The following is a 15,819-nucleotide window of genomic DNA, read 5'->3' as shown; positions in this document are numbered from 1 at the left end:
GCATGCAGATACACCCGCAGTCACACACAGAATATAGGCATGCAGATACACCCGCAGTCACACACACAGAATATAGGCTTGCAGATACACCCGCGGTCACACACACAGAATATAGGCTTGCAGATACACCCGCAGTCACACACACAGAATATAGGCATGCAGATACACCCGCAGTAACACACACAGAATATAGGCATGCAGATACACCCGCAGTCACACACACAGAATATAGGCATGCAGATACACCCGCAGTCACACACAGAATATAGGCGTGCAGATACACCCGCAGTCACACACAGAATATAGGCGAGCAGATACACCAGCAGTCACACACAGAATATAGGCATGCAGATACACCCGCAGTCACACACAGAATATAGGCGAGCAGATACACCCGCAGTCACACACAGAATATAGGCATGCAGATACACCCGCAGTCACACACACAGAATATAGGCATGCAGATACACCCGCAGTTACACACACAGAACATAGGCATGCAGACACACCCACAGTCACAGACAGAATATAGACATGCAGAAACACCCGCAGTCAGACACAGAATATAGACATGCAGTTACACCTGCAGTCACACACAGAACATAGGCATGCAGATACAGCCGCAGTCACTCACAGAATATAGGCATGCAGATACACCCGCAGTCACACACACAAAATATAGGCATGCAGATACACCCGCAGTCACACACACAGAATATAGGCATGCAGATACACCCGCAGTCACACACAGAATATAGGCATGCAGATACACCCGCAGTCACACACACAGAATATAGGCTTGCAGATACACCCGCAGTCACACACACAGAATATAGGCATGCAGATACACCCGCAGTCACACACACAGAATATAGGCATGCAGATACACCCGCAGTCAAACACACAGAATATAGGCATGCAGATACACCCGCAGTCACACACAGAATATAGGCATGCAGATACACCCGCAGTCACACACAGAATATAGGCGTGCAGATACACCCGCAGTCACACACACAGAATATAGGCATGCAGATACACCTGCAGTCACACACACAGAATATAGGCATGCAGATACACCCGCAGTTACACACACAGAATATAGATATGCAGATACACCCGCAGTCACACACAGAATATAGGCATGCAGATACACCCGCAGTCAATCACACAGAATATAGGCATACAGATACACCCGCAGTCACACACACAGAATATAGGCATGCAGATACTCCCACAGTCACACACAGAATATAGGCATGCAGATACACCCGCAGTCACACACAGAATATAGGCGTGCAGATACACCCGCAGTCACACACACAGAACATAGGCATGCAGATACACCCGCAGTTACACACACAGAACATAGGCGTGCAGATACACCCGCATTTACACACACAGAATATAGACATGCAGATACACCCGCAGTCACACACAGAATATAGGCATGCAGATACACCCGCAGTCACACACACAGAAAATAGGAATGCAGATACACACGCAGTTGCACACACAGAAAATAGGCAAGCAGATACACCTGCAGTCACACACAGAATATAGGCATGCAGATACACCTGCAGTCACACACACAGAACATAGGCATGCAGATACAGCTGCAGTCACACAGAATACAGGCATGCAGATACACCCGCAGTCACACAGAATACAGGCATGCAGATACACCCGCAGTCACACACACAGAATACAGGCATGCAGATACACCCGCAGTCACACACACAGAATATAGGCATGCAGATACACCCGCAGTCACACACACAGAATATAGGCATGCAGATACACCCGCAGTCACACACACAGAACATAGGCATACAGATACAGCTGCAGTCACACAGAATACAGGCATGCAGATACACCCGCAGTCACACAGAATACAGGCATGCAGATACACCCACAGTCACACACACAGAATACAGGCATGCAGATACACCCGCAGTCACACACACAGAATACAGGCATGAAGATATACCCCCAGTCACACACAGAATATAGGCATGCAGATACACCCGCAGTCACACACAGAATATAGGCGAGCAGATACACCCGCAGTCACACACAGAATATAGGCATGCAGATACACCCGCAGTCACACACACAGAATATAGGCATGCAGATACACCCGCAGTTACACACACAGAACATAGGCATGCAGACACACCCACAGTCACAGACAGAATATAGACATGCAGAAACACCCGCAGTCAGACACAGAATATAGACATGCAGTTACACCTGCAGTCACACACAGAACATAGGCATGCAGATACAGCCGCAGTCACACACAGAATATAGGCATGCAGATACACCCGCAGTCACACACACAAAATATAGGCATGCAGATACACCCGCAGTCACACACACAGAATATAGGCATGCAGATACACCCGCAGTCACACACAGAATATAGGCATGCAGATACACCCGCAGTCACACACACAGAATATAGGCTTGCAGATACACCCGCAGTCACACACACAGAATATAGGCATGCAGATACACCCGCAGTCACACACACAGAATATAGGCATGCAGATACACCCGCAGTCAAACACACAGAATATAGGCATGCAGATACACCCGCAGTCACACACAGAATATAGGCATGCAGATACACCCGCAGTCACACACAGAATATAGGCGTGCAGATACACCCGCAGTCACACACACAGAATATAGGCGTGCAGATACACCCGCAGTCACACACACAGAATATAGGCGTGCAGATACACCCACAGTTACACACACAGAATATAGGCATGCAGATACTCCCACAGTCACACACAGAATATAGGTGTGCAGATACTCCCACAGTCACACACAGAATATAGGCATGCAGATACACCCGCAGTCACACACAGAATATAGGCATGCAGATACACCCGCAGTCACACACACAGAATATAGGCTTGCAGATACACCCGCGGTCACACACACAGAATATAGGCTTGCAGATACACCCGCAGTCACACACACAGAATATAGGCATGCAGATACACCCGCAGTAACACACACAGAATATAGGCATGCAGATACACCCGCAGTCACACACACAGAATATAGGCATGCAGATACACCCGCAGTCACACACAGAATATAGGCGTGCAGATACACCCGCAGTCACACACAGAATATAGGCGAGCAGATACACCAGCAGTCACACACAGAATATAGGCATGCAGATACACCCGCAGTCACACACAGAATATAGGCGAGCAGATACACCCGCAGTCACACACAGAATATAGGCATGCAGATACACCCGCAGTCACACACACAGAATATAGGCATGCAGATACACCCGCAGTTACACACACAGAACATAGGCATGCAGACACACCCACAGTCACAGACAGAATATAGACATGCAGAAACACCCGCAGTCAGACACAGAATATAGACATGCAGTTACACCTGCAGTCACACACAGAACATAGGCATGCAGATACAGCCGCAGTCACTCACAGAATATAGGCATGCAGATACACCCGCAGTCACACACACAAAATATAGGCATGCAGATACACCCGCAGTCACACACACAGAATATAGGCATGCAGATACACCCGCAGTCACACACAGAATATAGGCATGCAGATACACCCGCAGTCACACACACAGAATATAGGCTTGCAGATACACCCGCAGTCACACACACAGAATATAGGCATGCAGATACACCCGCAGTCACACACACAGAATATAGGCATGCAGATACACCCGCAGTCAAACACACAGAATATAGGCATGCAGATACACCCGCAGTCACACACAGAATATAGGCATGCAGATACACCCGCAGTCACACACAGAATATAGGCGTGCAGATACACCCGCAGTCACACACACAGAATATAGGCATGCAGATACACCTGCAGTCACACACACAGAATATAGGCATGCAGATACACCCGCAGTTACACACACAGAATATAGATATGCAGATACACCCGCAGTCACACACAGAATATAGGCATGCAGATACACCCGCAGTCAATCACACAGAATATAGGCATACAGATACACCCGCAGTCACACACACAGAATATAGGCATGCAGATACTCCCACAGTCACACACAGAATATAGGCATGCAGATACACCCGCAGTCACACACAGAATATAGGCGTGCAGATACACCCGCAGTCACACACACAGAACATAGGCATGCAGATACACCCGCAGTTACACACACAGAACATAGGCGTGCAGATACACCCGCATTTACACACACAGAATATAGACATGCAGATACACCCGCAGTCACACACAGAATATAGGCATGCAGATACACCCGCAGTCACACACACAGAAAATAGGAATGCAGATACACACGCAGTTGCACACACAGAAAATAGGCAAGCAGATACACCTGCAGTCACACACAGAATATAGGCATGCAGATACACCTGCAGTCACACACACAGAACATAGGCATGCAGATACAGCTGCAGTCACACAGAATACAGGCATGCAGATACACCCGCAGTCACACAGAATACAGGCATGCAGATACACCCGCAGTCACACACACAGAATACAGGCATGCAGATACACCCGCAGTCACACACACAGAATATAGGCATGCAGATACACCCGCAGTCACACACACAGAATATAGGCATGCAGATACACCCGCAGTCACACACACAGAACATAGGCATACAGATACAGCTGCAGTCACACAGAATACAGGCATGCAGATACACCCGCAGTCACACAGAATACAGGCATGCAGATACACCCACAGTCACACACACAGAATACAGGCATGCAGATACACCCGCAGTCACACACACAGAATACAGGCATGAAGATATACCCCCAGTCACACACAGAATACAGGCATGCAGATACACCCGCAGTCACACACACAGAATATAGGCATGCAGATACACCCGCAGTCACACAAACAGAATATAGGCATGCAGATACACCTGCAGTCACACACAGAATACAGGCATGCAGATACACCCGCAGTCACACACAGAGAATATAGTTGTGCAGATACACCCGCAGTCACACAGAGAATATAAGGATGCAGATACACGTTCAGTCACAAACACAGAATATAGGCATGCAGATACACCAGCAGTCACACACACAGAATATAGGCATGCAGATACACCCGCAGTCACACACACAGAATATAGGCATGCAGATATACCCGCAGTCAAACACACTGAATATAGGCATGCAGATACACTCGCAGTTACACACACAGAATATAGGCATGCAGATACACCCGCAGTTACACACACAGAATATAGGCATGCAGTTACAGCTGCACTCACACACATAGAATATAGGCATGAAGATACACCCGCAGTCACACACACAGAATATAGGCATGCAGATACACCCGCAGTCAGAAACACAGAATATAGGCATGCAGGTACACCCGCAGTTACACACACAGAATATAGGCATGCAGATACACCCACAGTCACACAAACAGAATGCAGGCATGCAGATACACCCACAGTCACACACACAGTATACAGGCATGCAGATACACCCGCAGTCACAAACACAGAATACAGGCATGCAGATACACCCGCAGTCACACACACAGAATACAGGCATGCAGATACACCTGCAGTCACACACACAGAATACAGGCATGCAGATACACACGCAGTCACACACACAGAATACAGGCATGCAGATACACCCGCAGTCACACACACAGAATATAGGCATGCAGACACACCTGCAGTCACACACAGAATACAGGCATGCCGATACACCTGCAGTCGCACACAGAGAATATAGGTGTGCAGATACACCCGCAGTCACACAGAGAATATAGGCATGCAGATACACGTGCAGTCACAAACACAGAATACAGGCATGCAGATACACCCGCAGTCACACACACAGAATATAGGCATGCAGATACACCCGCAGTTACACACACAGAACATAGGCATGCAGACACACCCACAGTCACAGACAGAATACAGACATGCAGAAACACCCGCAGTCACACACAGATTATAGACATGCAGTTACACCTGCAGTCACACACAGAACATAGGCATGCAGATATAGCCGCAGTCACACACAGAATATAGGCATGCAGATACACCCGCAGTCACACACACAAAATATAGGCATGCAGATACACCCGAAGTCACACACACAGAATATAGGCATACAGATACACCCGCAGTCACACACAGAATATAGGCATGCAGATACACCCGCAGTCACACACACAGAATACAGGCTTGCAGATACACCCACAGTCACACACACAGAATATAGGCATGCAGATACACCCGCAGTCACACACACAGAATATAGGCATGCAGATACACCCGCAGTCACACACACAGAATATAGGCATGCAGATACACCCGCAGTCACACACAGAATATAGGCGTGCAGATACACCCGCAGTCACACACCGAATATAGGCGTGCAGATACACCCGCAGTCACACACAGAATATAGGCATGCAGATACACCCGCAGTCACACACACAGAATACAGGCATGCAGATACACCCGCAGTTACACACACAGAACAAAGGCATGCAGACACAGTCACAGACAGAATATAGACATGCAGAAACACCCGCAGTCACACACAGAATATAGACATGCAGTTACACCTGCAGTCACACACAGAACATAGGCATGCAGATACAGCCGCAGTCACACACAGAATATAGGCATGCAGATACACCCGCAGTCACACACACAAAATATAGGCATGCAGATACACCCGTAGTCACACACACAGAATATAGGCATGCAGATACACCCGCAGTCACACACAGAATATAGGCATGCAGATACACCCGCAGTCACACACACAGAATATAGGCTTGCAGATACACCCGCAGTCACACACACAGAATATAGGCATGCAGATACACCCGCAGTCACACACACAGAATATAGGCATGCAGATACACCCGCAGTCAAACACACAGAATATAGGCATGCAGATACACCCGCAGTCACACACAGAATATAGGCATGCAGATACACCCGCAGTCACACACAGAATATAGGCGTGCAGATACACCCGCAGTCACACACACAGAATATAGGCGTGCAGATACACCCGCAGTCACACACACAGAATATAGGCGTGCAGATACACCCGCAGTTACACACACAGAATATAGACATGCAGATACACCCGCAGTCACAAACAGAATATAGTCATGCAGATACACTTGCAGTCAATCACACAGAATATAGGCATACAGATACACCCGCAGTCACACACACAGAATACAGGCATGCAGATACTACCACAGTCACACAGAGAATATAGGCATGCAGATACACCTGCAGTTACACACAGAATATAGGCGTGCAGATACACCCGCAGTCACACACACAGAATATAGGCTTGCAGATACACCCGCAGTCACACACACAGAATATAGACTTGCAGATACACCCGCAGTCACACACACAGAATATAGGCATGCAGATACACCCGCAGTCACACACACAGAATATAGGCATGCAGATACACCCGCAGTCACACACAGAATATAGGCGTGCAGATACACCCGCAGTCACACACAGAATATAGGCGAGCAGATACACCAGCAGTCACACACAGAATATAGGCATGCAGATACACCCGCAGTCACACACAGAATATAGGCGAGCAGATACACCCGCAGTCACACACAGAATATAGGCATGCAGATACACCCGCAGTCACACACACAGAATATAGGCATGCAGATACACCCGCAGTTACACACACAGAACATAGGCATGCAGACACACCCACAGTCACAGACAGAATATAGACATGCAGAAACACCCGCAGTCAGATACAGAATATAGACATGCAGTTACACCTGCAGTCAAACACAGAACATAGGCATGCAGATACAGCCGCAGTCACACACAGAATATAGGCATGCAGATACACCCGCAGTCACACACACAAAATATAGGCATGCAGATACACCCGCAGTCACACACAGAATATAGGCATGCAGATACACCCGCAGTCACACACAGAATATAGGCATGCAGATACACCCGCAGTCACACACACAGAATATAGGCTTGCAGATACACCCGCAGTCACACACACAGAATATAGGCATGCAGATACACCCGCAGTCACACACACAGAATATAGGCATGCAGATACACCCGCAGTCAAACACACAGAATATAGGCATGCAGATACACCCGCAGTCACACACAGAATATAGGCATGCAGATACACCAGCAGTCACACACAGAATATAGGCGTGCAGATACACCCGCAGTCACACACACAGAATATAGGCATGCAGATACACCCGCAGTCACACACACAGAATACAGGCATGCAGATACACCCGCAGTTACACACACAGAATACAGATATGCAGATACACCCGCAGTCACACACAGAATATAGGCATGCAGATACACCCGCAGTCACACACAGAATATAGGCATGCAGATACACCCGCAGTCACACACACAGAATATAGGAATGCAGATACACACGCAGTTACACACACAGAATATAGGCATACAGATACACCCGCAGTCACACACACAGAATATAGGCATGCAGATACTCCCACAGTCACACACAGAATATAGGCATGCAGATACACCCGCAGTCACACACAGAATATAGGCGTGCAGATACACCAGCAGTCACACACACAGAACATAGGCATGCAGATACACCCGCAGTTACACACACAGAACATAGGCGTGCAGATACACCCGCATTTACACACACAGAATATAGACATGCAGATACACCCGCAGTCACACACAGAATATAGGCATGCAGATACACCCGCAGTCACACACACAGAATATAGGAATGCAGATACACACGCAGTTACACACACAGAATATAGGCATGCAGATACACCCGCAGTTGCACACACAGAATATAGGCATGCAGATACACCTGCAGTCACACACAGAATATAGGCATGCAGATACAGCTGCAGTCACACAGAATACAGGCATGCAGATACACCCGCAGTCACACAGAATACAGGCATGCAGATACACCCGCAGTCACACACACAGAATACAGGCATGCAGATACACCCGCAGTCACACACACAGAATATAGGCATGCAGATACACCCGCAGTCACACACACAGAATATAGGCATGCAGATACACCCGCAGTCACACACACAGAACATAGGCATACAGATACAGCTGCAGTCACACAGAATACAGGCATGCAGATACACCCGCAGTCACACAGAATACAGGCATGCAGATACACCCGCAGTCACACACACAGAATACAGGCATGCAGATACACCCGCAGTCACACACACAGAATACAGGCATGCAGATACACCCGCAGTCACACACAGAATATAGGAATGCAGATATACCCCCAGTCACACACAGAATACAGGCATGCAGATACACCCGCAGTCACACACACAGAATATAGGCATGCAGATACACCCACAGTCACACAAACAGAATATAGGCATGCAGATACACCTGCAGTCACACACAGAATACAGGCATGCAGATACACCCGCAGTCACACACAGAGAATATAGTTGTGCAGATACACCCGCAGTCACACAGAGAATATAGGCATGCAGATACACGTTCAGTCACAAACACAGAATATAGGCATGCAGATACACCAGCAGTCACACACACAGAATATAGGCATGCAGATACACCCGCAGTCACACACACAGAATATAGGCATGCAGATATACCCGCAGTCAAACACACTGAATATAGGCATGCAGATACACTCGCAGTTACACACACAGAATATAGGCATGCAGATACACCCGCAGTTACACACACAGAATATAGGCATGCAGTTACAGCTGCACTCACACACATAGAATATAGGCATGAAGATACACCCGCAGTCACACACACAGAATATAGGCATGCAGATAAACCCGCAGTCAGAAACACAGAATACAGGCATGCAGGTACACCCGCAGTTACACACACAGAATATAGGCATGCAGATACACCCACAGTCACACAAACAGAATGCAGGCATGCAGATACACCCACAGTCACACACACAGTATACAGGCATGCAGATACACCCGCAGTCACAAACACAGAATACAGGCATGCAGATACACCCGCAGTCACACACACAGAATACAGGCATGCAGATACACCTGCAGTCACACACACAGAATACAGGCATGCAGATACACACGCAGTCACACACACAGAATACAGGCATGCAGATACACCCGCAGTCACACACAGAATATAGGCATGCAGACACACCTGCAGTCACACAGAGAATACAGGCATGCCGATACACCTGCAGTCGCACACAGAGAATATAGGTGTGCAGATACACCCGCAGTCACACAGAGAATATAGGCATGCAGATACACGTGCAGTCACAAACACAGAATACAGGCATGCAGATACACCCGCAGTCACACACACAGAATATAGGCATGCAGATACACCCGCAGTTACACACACAGAACATAGGCATGCAGACACACCCACAGTCACAGACAGAATACAGACATGCAGAAACACCCGCAGTCACACACAGATTATAGACATGCAGTTACACCTGCAGTCACACACAGAACATAGGCATGCAGATATAGCCGCAGTCACACACAGAATATAGGCATGCAGATACACCCGCAGTCACACACACAAAATATAGGCATGCAGATACACCCGAAGTCACACACACAGAATATAGGCATACAGATACACCCGCAGTCACACACAGAATATAGGCATGCAGATACACCCGCAGTCACACACACAGAATACAGGCTTGCAGATACACCCACAGTCACACACACAGAATATAGGCATGCAGATACACCCGCAGTCACACACACAGAATATAGGCATGCAGATACACCCGCAGTCACACACACAGAATATAGGCATGCAGATACACCCGCAGTCACACACAGAATATAGGCGTGCAGATACACCCGCAGTCACACACCGAATATAGGCGTGCAGATACACCCGCAGTCACACACAGAATATAGGCATGCAGATACACCCGGAGTCACACACACAGAATACAGGCATGCAGATACACCCGCAGTTACACACACAGAACAAAGGCATGCAGACACAGTCACAGACAGAATATAGACATGCAGAAACACCCGCAGTCACACACAGAATACAGACATGCAGTTACACCTGCAGTCACACACAGAACATAGGCATGCAGATACAGCCGCAGTCACACACAGAATATAGGCATGCAGATACACCCGCAGTCACACACACAAAATATAGGCATGCAGATACACCCGTAGTCACACACACAGAATATAGGCATGCAGATACACCCGCAGTCACACACAGAATATAGGCATGCAGATACACCCGCAGTCACACACACAGAATATAGGCTTGCAGATACACCCGCAGTCACACACACAGAATATAGGCATGCAGATACACCCGCAGTCACACACACAGAATATAGGCATGCAGATACACCCGCAGTCAAACACACAGAATATAGGCATGCAGATACACCCGCAGTCACACACAGAATATAGGCATGCAGATACACCCGCAGTCACACACAGAATATAGGCGTGCAGATACACCCGCAGTCACACACACAGAATATAGGCGTGCAGATACACCCGCAGTCACACACACAGAATATAGGCGTGCAGATACACCCGCAGTTACACACACAGAATATAGACATGCAGATACACCCGCAGTCACAAACAGAATATAGTCATGCAGATACACTTGCAGTCAATCACACAGAATATAGGCATACAGATACACCCGCAGTCACACACACAGAATACAGGCATGCAGATACTACCACAGTCACACAGAGAATATAGGCATGCAGATACACTTGCAGTTACACACAGAATATAGGCGTGCAGATACACCCGCAGTCACACACACAGAATATAGGCTTGCAGATACACCCGCAGTCACACACACAGAATATAGACTTGCAGATACACCCGCAGTCACACACACAGAATATAGGCATGCAGATACACCCACAGTCACACACACAGAATATAGGCATGCAGATACACCCGCAGTCACACACAGAATATAGGCGTGCAGATACACCCGCAGTCACACACAGAATATAGGCGAGCAGATACACCAGCAGTCACACACAGAATATAGGCATGCAGATACACCCGCAGTCACACACAGAATATAGGCGAGCAGATACACCCGCAGTCACACACAGAATATAGGCATGCAGATACACCCGCAGTCACACACACAGAATATAGGCATGCAGATACACCCGCAGTTACACACACAGAACATAGGCATGCAGACACACCCACAGTCACAGACAGAATATAGACATGCAGAAACACCCGCAGTCAGACACAGAATATAGACATGCAGTTACACCTGCAGTCAAACACAGAACATAGGCATGCAGATACAGCCGCAGTCACACACAGAATATAGGCATGCAGATACACCCGCAGTCACACACACAAAATATAGGCATGCAGATACACCCGCAGTCACACACACAGAATATAGGCATGCAGATACACCCGCAGTCATACACAGAATATAGGCATGCAGATACACCCGCAGTCACACACACAGAATATAGGCTTGCAGATACACCCGCAGTCACACACACAGAATATAGGCATGCAGATACACCCGCAGTCACACACACAGAATATAGGCATGCAGATACACCCGCAGTCAAACACACAGAATATAGGCATGCAGATACACCCGCAGTCACACACAGAATATAGGCATGCAGATACACCCGCAGTCACACACAGAATATAGGCGTGCAGATACACCCGCAGTCACACACACAGAATATAGGCATGCAGATACACCCGCAGTCACACACACAGAATACAGGCATGCAGATACACCCGCAGTTACACACACAGAATATAGATATGCAGATACACCTGCAGTCACACACAGAATATAGGCATGCAGATACACCCGCAGTCACACACAGAATATAGGCATGCAGATACACCCGCAGTCACACACACAGAATATAGGAATGCAGATACACACGCAGTTACACACACAGAATATAGGCATACAGATACTCCCACAGTCACACACAGAATATAGGCATGCAGATACACCCGCAGTCACACACAGAATATAGGCGTGCAGATACACCAGCAGTCACACACACAGAACATAGGCATGCAGATACACCCGCAGTTACACACACAGAACATAGGCGTGCAGATACACCCGCATTTACACACACAGAATATAGACATGCAGATACACCCGCAGTCACACACAGAATATAGGCATGCAGATACACCCGCAGTCACACACACAGAATATAGGAATGCAGATACACACGCAGTTACACACACAGAATATAGGCATGCAGATACACCCGCAGTTGCACACACAGAATATAGGCATGCAGATACACCTGCAGTCACACACAGAATATAGGCATGCAGATACAGCTGCAGTCACACAGAATACAGGCATGCAGATACACCCGCAGTCACACAGAATACAGGCATGCAGATACACCCGCAGTCACACACACAGAATACAGGCATGCAGATACACCCGCAGTCACACACACAGAATATAGGCATGCAGATACACCCGCAGTCACACACACAGAATATAGGCATGCAGATACACCCGCAGTCACACACACAGAACATAGGCATACAGATACAGCTGCAGTCACACAGAATACAGGCATGCAGATACACCCGCAGTCACACAGAATACAGGCATGCAGATACACCCGCAGTCACACACACAGAATACAGGCATGCAGATACACCCGCAGTCACACACACAGAATACAGGCATGCAGATACACCCGCAGTCACACACAGAATATAGGCATGCAGATATACCCCCAGTCACACACAGAATACAGGCATGCAGATACACCCGCAGTCACACACACAGAATATAGGCATGCAGATACACCCGCAGTCACACAAACAGAATATAGGCATGCAGATACACCTGCAGTCACACACAGAATACAGGCATGCAGATACACCCGCAGTCACACACAGAGAATATAGTTGTGCAGATACACCCGCAGTCACACAGAGAATATAGGCATGCAGATACACGTTCAGTCACAAACACAGAATATAGGCATGCAGATACACCAGCAGTCACACACACAGAATATAGGCATGCAGATACACCCGCAGTCACACACACAGAATATAGGCATGCAGATATACCCGCAGTCAAACACACTGAATATAGGCATGCAGATACACTCGCAGTTACACACACAGAATATAGGCATGCAGATACACCCGCAGTTACACACACAGAATATAGGCATGCAGTTACAGCTGCACTCACACACATAGAATATAGGCATGAAGATACACCCGCAGTCACACACACAGAATATAGGCATGCAGATACACCCGCAGTCAGAAACACAGAATATAGGCATGCAGGTACACCCGCAGTTACACACACAGAATATAGGCATGCAGATACACCCACAGTCACACAAACAGAATGCAGGCATGCAGATACACCCACAGTCACACACACAGTATACAGGCATGCAGATACACCCGCAGTCACAAACACAGAATACAGGCATGCAGATACACCCGCAGTCACACACACAGAATACAGGCATGCAGATACACCTGCAGTCACACACACAGAATACAGGCATGCAGATACACACGCAGTCACACACACAGAATACAGGCATGCAGATACACCCGCAGTCACACACACAGAATATAGGCATGCAGACACACCTGCAGTCACACACAGAATACAGGCATGCCGATACACCTGCAGTCGCACACAGAGAATATAGGTGTGCAGATACACCCGCAGTAACACAGAGAATATAGGCATGCAGATACACGTGCAGTCACAAACACAGAATACAGGCATGCAGATACACCCGCAGTCACACACACAGAATATAGGCATGCAGATACACCCGCAGTTACACACACAGAACATAGGCATGCAGACACACCCACAGTCACAGACAGAAAACAGACATGCAGAAACACCCGCAGTCACACACAGATTATAGACATGCAGTTACACCTGCAGTCACACACAGAACATAGGCATGCAGATATAGCCGCAGTCACACACACAAAATATAGGCATGCAGATACACCCGAAGTCACACACACAGAATATAGGCATACAGATACACCCGCAGTCACACACAGAATATAGGCATGCAGATACACCCGCAGTCACACACACAGAATACAGGCTTGCAGATACACCCACAGTCACACACACAGAATATAGGCATGCAGATACACCCGCAGTCACACACACAGAATATAGGCATGCAGATACACCCGCAGTCACACACACAGAATATAGGCATGCAGATACACCCGCAGTCACACACAGAATATAGGCGTGCAGATACACCCGCAGTCACACACCGAATATAGGCGTGCAGATACACCCGCAGTCACACACAGAATATAGGCATGCAGATACACCCGCAGTCACACACACAGAATACAGGCATGCAGATACACCCGCAGTTACACACACAGAACAAAGGCATGCAGACACAGTCACAGACAGAATATAGACATGCAGAAACACCCGCAGTCACACACAGAATATAGACATGCAGTTACACCTGCAGTCACACACAGAACATAGGCTTGCAGATACAGCCGCAGTCACACACAGAATATAGGCATGCAGATACACCCGCAGTCACACACACAAAATATAGGCATGCAGATACACCCGTAGTCACACACACAGAATATAGGCATGCAGATACACCCGCAGTCACACACAGAATATAGGCATGCAGATACACCCGC

The sequence above is a fragment of the Taudactylus pleione genome, unplaced genomic scaffold (assembly GCF_031769625.1).
Source record: "Taudactylus pleione unplaced genomic scaffold, aTauple2 ptg000978l, whole genome shotgun sequence".
Lineage (NCBI taxonomy): Eukaryota > Metazoa > Chordata > Amphibia > Anura > Myobatrachidae > Taudactylus > Taudactylus pleione.
The sequence above is the reverse complement of the archived record's forward strand: the minus strand, read 5'-3'. Positions refer to the sequence as shown.